Source organism: Camelus bactrianus, chromosome 36 (assembly GCF_048773025.1).
Source record: "Camelus bactrianus isolate YW-2024 breed Bactrian camel chromosome 36, ASM4877302v1, whole genome shotgun sequence".
NCBI classification, from domain to species: Eukaryota; Metazoa; Chordata; class Mammalia; order Artiodactyla; family Camelidae; genus Camelus; species Camelus bactrianus.
Genome location: NC_133574.1, coordinates 5221258 through 5230978, shown reverse-complemented (window position 1 = coordinate 5230978; position 9721 = coordinate 5221258). Strand labels below are relative to the sequence as shown.

Below are 9721 nucleotides of genomic sequence, written 5' to 3'. Positions count from 1 at the left end.
GTCACTATCAGTCATTCCCTAATCCCCCTCGACCCAGCCCCTTGCAACCATCACCTGCTCTCTGCCTCTGCATGTGCCTATTCTGCGCATTTCAGATCACTGAAGTCAACAATATGTGCCGTTTATGTCTGGTTCCTTTCACTTAACGTGCTATTATCAAGGATTTTCCATGTTGAAGTGGTATCAGCATCTCTCTCTTTTTTTTTTAAAAAAACGTTAAAGTTTATTAGAAGGTGGTAAGTACTATCAAAAAGAGTAGAGTGGAGCATAAGGGGTGGGGATTCAAAGGGAAAAGGGCGGGTTGAGTAATCAGGGTGGACTTCCCAGAACAGGTGGCCTTTTTCATCTTCCCCTTTATTTTTTTTCCTTTTTATTCACCCTTACGAATGAATAATGTTCCACTACATGGAGATAATACATTCAGTTCATCCATTCAGCAGCTATGTATGGACGACGTCCATAAGAATGAGTGTAAGAGGTGACTAGCAGGGATGGCATTTAAGCAAAGGGCAAGATGTGCTTTAAAAAAGCCAAGAAACAGAGGCACAAGGAAATTCAGTCCGTTTCTGAGCAAAGTGCATGCTTGCTTCGGCAGGACTACCGTGCAGGGCTGGGGAGGATATTGGCAGGAATCACGGGGAGGGAGTCACCTAAGAAGACCCCCCATCGAAATCAGCTCAGCCAATTCTCCTCCCTCATGTTTCTAGGTTTCTCTTATTTCATGTAATAACACTTTAACTACACATCTGATCATCTGCATCAGACCACCTTACCTCGAAGCCACAGAAAATCATACACTGATCGGAGCAGCTCCAGGACAAAACTGTGATGGACCAGGGAGTCCTGCAGCATCCCAGCCTGCAGGCACAAACCCCACATGTGCCTTGGTGATGTCCAGAAAATAAAATGCATGGAAATATCTCACTGCTGGTGCACGACATCTGCCCCCAAATTGCCCCAAAATCATGCTGGCAAAGCACTACTCAACCCTCTCACTACAAAAAAAAAAAAAAAAAAAAATTTGCCTAAGAAGGCAAATTTAGGCTCTGCCATTGAAAACCAGCAACTATCAATGCCAGTATCTGAGCTGGAATGGTCCTGACTTCAAAAACCATTGTGCACTTATTTTTCAAACGGGAAAGCATATATGTATTCCACGTAGATGATATTACAGTAGGATTTTTATTTTCGAAATTTCCAGTTCAACTTTAGCACAAGAAAGATTATGTTTCAGCTTTTAAAAAAAACTCAATTTCCTTCCACTTTCTTAATTTTGAACCTATTATTATTTTATAAAAGGAGCTATGCTTCATATTATAAACCAAGTGTTTGGCTTCTGCAAACAAGACCTTTATGACCTCACTATTTCAGAGCAAACTTTAATGATGTTTTCAGAGGTGGGGCCTGGGGCGCTCATTTACAGCTCTTTAAATACTGACATGGATGTGCTATTAAGTAATGCAAAGGCTCTAAGTCCACATTAACTAGAAAACCAAAGAAACTACACCAAAGCCTTACTTTATCATCTTTAAATATTCCTATTTTTTGAATATTAAAGTTCTTAAAAGATATGATTTTTTTGAGAAAGACAACAGCTGTATTAAATTTCCTCTCACCAAGAAAGCAATCTTTATCAAGAGTAAAAACCACTATGGAAATTCAAAAGACAGGATGTTTCTAGCTAAGTGAACATGCAGATATGAACACAAACATAAATCCTATCAGATCTCACTCGAACGAGCTCAACAAAGTCCTGGGCTACCCTGGAACTTAGCTCTTCTCTTCCAAATGGTGGCTGAGCTAAGATCATCACACAAGGCAGGGAAGAAAAGAAGAGGAAAGTCCACCTGGCGGCCTCCATCTGTTTTCTTCAAGCCAAAAGGCGCCGCAAGGGCGGCCCAGCTAACAAGCCCTCCCCATAAGGAAATCCGGCATCCACACTGCCCCTGCCGTCCCCAAGCAGCCCCTACGCCTCTTTCCCACTTCTGGCCTCCCAGCCTGTGAATGGTCTTCTAATGTCACTCCCCAGTTGGTGGCACCCTCCCACTCTTCCACGCTACACACACACACACACACACACACACACACACACACACACACACACACACACACGCGGAGCAAAAGGAAGCCTTCCCAAAGCATAAATTTGATTACATCACCCCACTTCAAACCCTTCAGAGGCTCCCTGGTACAGTTCTAGCCCCACCCCCGACCCTGTTCGTCCATCCTCACCTCAGTACCCAGGTCCCCAGTGACCTCAGGGGCCCCCTGACCTGCTCCTACTTCCCACTTGCCTCCAGGCTCATTTTGAATGTTTCTCAAGGAAGCCTTCCCTCCCTCCAACCTCCGCAATTTGTTCCTCTGTTCCTAGAACATTCTAGACTAAGTCAACTTCTGACACTGCTAAGCTCCCAAGGAGCATTTTGCTTACTAATGTGGGTCCAACCTCTCTCACCTAGACACTCGGAAGTGTGCATGTTATGAATAAATGAATGATGGGGTGGGTCTCAAAGGGACAGCCAGACCTGCTCTCACCCATCCAGACCTTTCTTACTGTAGAATATCAGAAGCAAAACCAGAAGTACCTTTCCTGAGGGTCACTTCATGCTGACACCCTTCACTGCCTCCTGTGTCAGTTCTAGTAAAACCCAAGCTCTTCAAAAGCCCTCCACCCCAGGCCCTCTCCAGTGTCCTCCCCAGCTGGGGCACCCACAACCCTGGACCACACATGGCACTCTCCCCGAGTCCCCACTGCACAAGTCTCCAGGCCTCTACCCGGGCTGCTCTGCCACATGAGGCACAGTCTTCACGCTTTCTACTGGCTGACCCTTACTCTGTCTTCACAAATGAATGTAGAGCCCATTTCTTCCAGGAAGTCCTCTCTGATAATATCCTTTAGGTCTTGGCAGGGCTCCCTCTATAGCAGCACTGCATGGTGACCAACTGGGTGTTTGCTTGCTCCTTTGGGACCACGACCTATTGGGGGCCACGTGGGAAGGAGTGAGAGATTACAAGAGGGGTGGGGGAAGCAAAAAGCAAAAATCACAGCCCAAGTCCCAAATTCAAGGATTCTTTCTCAGAAAAAAATAAAATATCTCACACGTGTGCAATTTGGCTACTATTTTTGTGGCTTGCGGAAAGCAAGGGCTTGGTGTTCTAGTCCAAAACCCAGGTTACATGCAAAGAAATGTATATATTCATATCCAAAGGAAACCAGAGCTGCTCAACAACAGTTTGCAGTCAGAATTGAAAGGAATTTTGATAAAGGCAATCTCTCTCTCTCTTCTTTCTTTTCTGGCATCATATAATTTTAGAAGTATTTGATTGACTAAGAGATGGCTACAGCCCGTGATTCTGCACTGGAGTGTTTGGGGCTGAGGAAGCCCAGATTACATGCACTGTGTAAATGCAATCACACCAACACACTGACAAGCGCCCTTGTGGAGGAGCTGATGTCCCAAAGCAGGCAAACTTGTGCAGTAAGAAAACTCTAAATAAAAAGTAAGAAATTCAATGTTCTGTACTCAATTTCATTAGCTATATGGGCCATTACCTGATAGTATATCTTGTCTAATGAAACCCAAAAATAAATTGTGAACGTTGATTTTCTTCATCTGACTGTTTTATGCTAAATTTGGATATCAAACCCACAATCCATACGGACAGCTCAGGCCTATGCTGAAGCAAAGCTACATCCCGTAGAAGAAAGTCTATCAAGGGAGAACTGGAGAGTTTCCCTTCAGAAGCTGCTAAGTCTAGTTTTGCACCTGTACGTCATTTGCAACCACGTCATCGTCAAAGGAGTAAGACCTTACCTCTGTGGGGCGTAAAGCACTGCGGTGCTTCACAACAATCAAAGAACACTGAGCTTTGTGAATCGGTCCTGAGGCACTTAAATCGTACTTTTTCTGAAAGGCCCCAAAACTGACCCACTTCACCATTTCACGTACAACAGGGAGGTACCGGAATCAGTAGAGAAAACACGCCCTTGAAGTCTGACAAGACCCTGCTTGAATCCTGTTACAGCATTTACTACCCTCTAAACGGACCAATAACTTAACCCCTCTGAGAAGGCTTGCCAATCTGCAAAAGGGGGCTGCCACCGCCCCCCTGGGAGGCATGGGGGTGAATGCAACACGCAAGTAGGGCGGCCGACTGGTACCTGACACGGGGCCTGGCTAGTTTCCCTCCGCTGCCCTTGTCCCCCTTTAAACTTGTGCTGTTTCCCTGGTACCAAACGCCCGGAATAGACTGCCCGAATATTCTGTGTATCCCTGGATACATGCCTTACCCTTAGGAGGCCAGAAAAACAACTGCCTCCTCCCCAGTCACTATCAATATTCTTAAGAGTCTGGATTTTTTTAACCTCTACTTTGCAGGGAGACTATTCCAGAATTTTTCAAGCACCATTCTCCAGGTTGGCTCCTCTCCCAGCGCCTATCCCTTCTCACTTCAGATCCTCTGTCTGCCTTCTGTTCATTGGAAAGCAAGTCAGGAAGAGCGGGGACTCCCTAGGCCTCCTTCCCTCCCTGACATGTTAGTGTGACTACCTTCAACCCACGCCCCACTCCAACTCCAGCTTCTGAGGAGTCTACCCTCCCGGACCCTGCAGACTGTGCAACTTCCCAAGACACACACATGGCCATGACCCTCCCTTCAAATTTCTTCCTGCCTGGCCCTGACCACCCCCCGGCCCCTTAAGGATAAATGACATTGCCCTGAAAATCCCAAACGCCGCTGACTGACACACCAAAGCTGCATGGTCTGGGCTTTCCTCCAACCCAGGCACAGCCCTGCCCCCCCTCAGCCTCAGTCTGCAGCTCTCAAGATGATCTAATTCACATGCGCGGCTGTGAACACCAGCTAAGAATGACAACTCCCAACGTGTATCTCTAGTCCGGCTCCTTCAACTCAGCCCCAGGCTCATAGACCCGAGTGCCTCTATGAAGTCCTAACTTGGTTGAAAAATGGCATCTTAAAAATGCCTCATGTCCACCATTTACTCTGGAATTCAATTTCTGGCAGGTACCTCCGAGGCTCCCCATTTTAGTAACAGACCCAGCACTCACCTAGGTGTTTGAGGTCACATTCAATTTTCCCTGTTCCCTCCCTCCAGCCCTGGCCTGGAATATTAGTCCTGTCATTTCCGTCGCTAAGCCCATCTCAAGTCTGGTTCTGCAGGGACCACGGCTGGATCCCCACAAGCTCACAGCAAGGTGCACTGGGTCACAGTCCTCCGAAGGGTGCTCCCTGGATGGGGAGGCATCTCCTGCCGCCGGTCACCTCAGAAGGCACTGGATTCTCACAAAGGAGGCCCTGGAGAAGGGACTCAAATTTCTCCCGTGATCTGAGATTTGAAGGTCCCAAGGTCTGGCGGAGCTCCTATTAGCAGACACACTTGCCACTGAGCAGATGAGGATGGAGGAGCCCAAGTAAGGCTGTCCTCACTCCGACCCCTGGGCCCTCGGGAGCCACGGGAAAGGCCTGTGTCCAGGGCACAGCCCACCAATCACAGATCCCAGCCTGCATTTGCCAACCCGGACAGCCTAGACTCCTTCTACTTGCGAGACTTACTTCTGTTCTGTTCCCCACCCAGAATGTGATGGACTCTTTCAGAATGTCTGGCCTGTCTCAAGCGAGACCAAGTCAGGGAAGGATGAAGTGTCCACATTTGGACTAGAGCATGAAAGGAGAAACAAGGCCTCATGATCAGCATGATGGTGGTGGCCAAACTCTTCCCCCGGGTGAGATGAACAAGGGTGGGGGTGAGAATCCAAGGTCTTAGATCGGCCAAAGCATCTTCCTTCATGGCTGACTGGGGGTTGGAGACTCACTATCGCAAACTAACGACATGGCCGTCAGTGGGGGACGTCAGCTGCAACAGACACAGAGTCAGCTACTTACTGCCAACATGGGTTAAAAGTAAAGGCCAGTGCAGGGAGGCCTGCATGGCTGCTGAGGCAAACCACAGACCCGGCTCTGAATGCCCACTGGCTGGAGCAGAGAGGAAGCTACGGTCCCTTTAACAGTCCCTGTGTCCACCAGATCCATGTGAGCCAGCTACTTAGGAGAAGGCCATGTTGTCCTGATACTCAGAAAAACCAGCCTCGTAAAGGGAACAAAAGAGTGGCATGGATTTTAGACCCACTTCTGCCCCTTTATGAAGGCAAAGTAAAGTAAATGGCATGGGGATGTTGAATGCAAAAAAAAAAAAAATTAAATAACCAAACGGTGACTGATTCCTCCAACAGCGTCCCCTGCAGCTGCTCACCCCCGAGCCTGCCACTTCCTCACCAGTGACCGCCGGTCAGGAAGCGCCGTCACGCACATCACACAGAGACAGCCAGGAACCGCGTGCTGAGCACGTTTGTGTAAAAGCAGGAATCGAGCAAGGTGCTACAGACTTTGAGTTGACAAGTTTAAATACTCCATGAAAAGAATCCCTCAACAGCCTCCTAAATCAATTCGCATCTCACTTCTTCAAAACAATCAAACTAATTGAATAAGGGTGCATTTGTCACCAAATATAAGGAGGACCAAACAGGTTCCTCAAAGCAAAGATTTTAACAGGTATCAAACACCAGTGGGTGATGTGCTAACAAAGCAAATATTCCAAAAAATTAGAAAATAACAAGATGACTAGGATAATGCATGGATCAAGGCAGCTGAAAAGTTTCTGCTTTTTAAAGCGATGGAGACAGCACGGAGGGTGACCTAGCTATTTCCAATGCAGGATATGCACAGCCACCTTTTCAGATGCAACTGCGCGGTACAAGAGAAAAAGGAATCAAGAAAAAGGAAAAGAGGAACAAGAGAAAATTAGAAACACACAAGAACAAAAATGACTTTGACAGCATGTACAAGAATTTACGTGAGTGTGTGAGGCCAGGGACGTGGGGACGGTGAGACCCGCCCTCACCTCCTCCTCCAGGGAAGGCAGGGGCCTGAGGGGAGCGACGCTGCTTGGGGACCCCAACGTGGTCAGCGCCCCTAACCAAAACTCCACATACATGTGTCTAGGCAGCTTTTGAGCCACAAAATGTGGTCGCATTACAGGCTGGACAGTTTTACTCACTCCCAACGAGAGTAGCAGGAGAGAATTAGTCTCTGCTCCTGCACCAAAGCATTGTTTTAAAAATTAATGACTGTGGAATAGTAAAAGCAACAATGGAGTAAAAGTGACTGGAGGAGAACGTGCTTGACCCGACCTCACTGGCTGTGTTATCTCACTGACGTTCAGATGCTGGCTGGGTGCTTTTTGTACCAAAACAGACAGATCCACCAGGAGGGAGTTTAATGCCTGCTGTATTTTGATGCCGAGAGCCATGCCTGGTACACGAGGTTCTGGGTAAACAATGGTGACAGTGTCAACACTATGGGCTAAGCACACATCCAGCTACTCCGCAAAATCCCAAGGGCAGACTTCAAAATGCAAAAACAAGCTGGCATTCTCTGGTGGGTCTGCAGACTCAGAACCAAGAAGTTGCTGAGCAAAAATGTCACCAGTGCCTCCTATGACAAAAGAGGAGGCACTGGCCATGTGGCTCGGGCAGGGCTCCAGGCTTCCACTGCTCACCCACCAGTCTGTCCAGGGGGAGGAGGTGGTCCCTGCTTACGTTGCACCGATGCACCTACCTTGACTAACACCTGGGGGCTCAGCAGGAGGTGACAGGTGAGGTGAACGGAGCCAGCCTCGGTGTAGCCCGGTGCTGGCAGCTGTGCCCACAGCAGTGCCCAAGCACCTAAACCTGCCACCTCATCCCCAAGGAGAAGAAGGGGGTGTGGGCGTGTAGATCACAGGGCCTTGCGAGGACAAATACAGATCATGGCCACTAGATGTCTCGCCCCTTACTAAAGCCATAGAGGTATGTCCGGGAGGAACAGAAAATTCATCCAGAGCCAGCCAGGCACCACACGCAGGTGGGACTCGGGCCCCCTGTGCCTCTCACTCACAGGGCTGGTCTGGACTTTCTTTTTATCAATTCTCTGGCATCTTCTCCAACTTACCAACAACCAGAAAGTAGGATTTGATCTTAGGTAAGTTCAAGAATCACAGAGCACCGCCTCCACAGCGGGCCGGGCAGCACGTGCCAGGTCCTCCGACCGTCACCTGTGGTACCGCCATGAGCGCCCTCCAGACTCAAGGCCCAAGGCCGTAGGCCATGGGGGTACAGCTTCCCTCACTCTCCCCAGCAAAGGGGGACCACCTCTGGGCAAAGGCATCTCACCTCTTCTGCCCGAGGGAAAGCATGATAGATTCAAGGGGAAACAGAGCAGAAGGTGGGGGGGTAGTAAGCCCAGGAGAGCTCGTCTGCTCTTCCAAGGCAAAAGTGGGGCCGTTGACTTAATCACAGGGACAACGTGAGGATGAATCTTTCCCTGCTCTGTCTCATACACCGTGATACGCCTTTCCCTGCGTAAGGAGTTCATCCGGAATTCCCTGGAGGTGTTTCTGATGTCCTAACTTGGCATGCTGGCTGTCGGGGAGGAAGAGAGGGCCTGAACCCAGCAGGTGCTGGGCCTGGGAGGCAGGAGACACCGGCTCCATACCCAGCTCAACCAGCGACTCGTTCTGCCTCTCGGGATTCAGCATCTCATCTATAAGCAAAGGGATGAGACTGTCCCAGGACAGGCTGCCCAACAAAATTGAAATGAGAGCCATGTAAAGAAAGCTTCTCAGTTGCCACATTTAAAACGGTAAACAAAGAAACAATCAAACAAACAAAAAACAGATACTAGAAACTGATTTTAAGAACAGATCTTACTTAATCTGCTGTATGTAAAATACTATCATTTTGACATGTAATCAATATAGAAAGTAACAAGATAATTTACATACTTTTTACTAGACAAGTCTCAGCGTCTGATGTGCATTTGACCTACAGCACATCTCAGCTCAGAGCAGCCTCCTCCCCAGCTCTCCTAGCATCAGTGGCTGTGGCTACTCTATTGGACAGCAACTCCAGGGGTCCCACCAGGGGTCCTGGCTGAAAAGAGGGAGGAAGTCTCCACACTAACCCTAAAAGGATCTCTCTGAAACAAAGGCAGATTCACTTTTAAATGTCTGTAAACCGTCGGGCTGCACCTCCCTCCCTCCTTGGCTACAAGACAGCCCTCTTCCTTGCTGATCCTTTCCTGGATGTAGGGAAGGAACCCCGCACACAGCCAGGGTGGCCGGGCCTCCAGGTAGACTTACCTGCTGTCTGTGTCTAGTCACATGAAGTCCTCCTTCTCAAACAAGGTGCAGAGGAGGGGGATCCTTTCTCCAGACTTGTCGGTGTCCCATCCATCCACTTGGACTTGAGCAAGATGAAGAGTGACTCAGTGAAGTCCTCCATCCTCTTCTCCACCACCCTGCAGTCCTCGTAGTTTGCAGGCCACGTCGGTGCACGGCTGCTCGGTAACCTCCCCATGCAGCACAAAGACAAAAGCCGAGAGTCATAGAGGGTGGTGCCATACAGCTCCTCTGCACGTAAAGCTTCTCGAAGGCCTTGGCCGAGAGGCAGTCGGTAATGGTGACAAGGCCCACGACCGTGTGGTGGGTCTGGAAGTCACTCCACCCATTCTCGAATGCATAGTGGTGCCTGTAGTGGATACAGAGTGCCCACTGGGAGCCGCACGGGCTGATCTGGCTCACCAAGGAGATTCGTTTATAGATGCAAAAGAAATTGTCCTCTGAAATGAACCCCACGGGTTGGACGACCACGGGGACAGTCTCGTA

At 49.0% G+C, this 9721-nt stretch overlaps 1 pseudogene; it reads right to left on the bottom strand.

Annotated features, from left to right (window-relative positions):
• Positions 1-759: 759 nt before the first annotated feature.
• LOC141576079 (trafficking protein particle complex subunit 9-like) overlaps positions 760-9721 on the bottom strand; it is a 65210-nt pseudogene continuing 56248 nt past the window's right edge.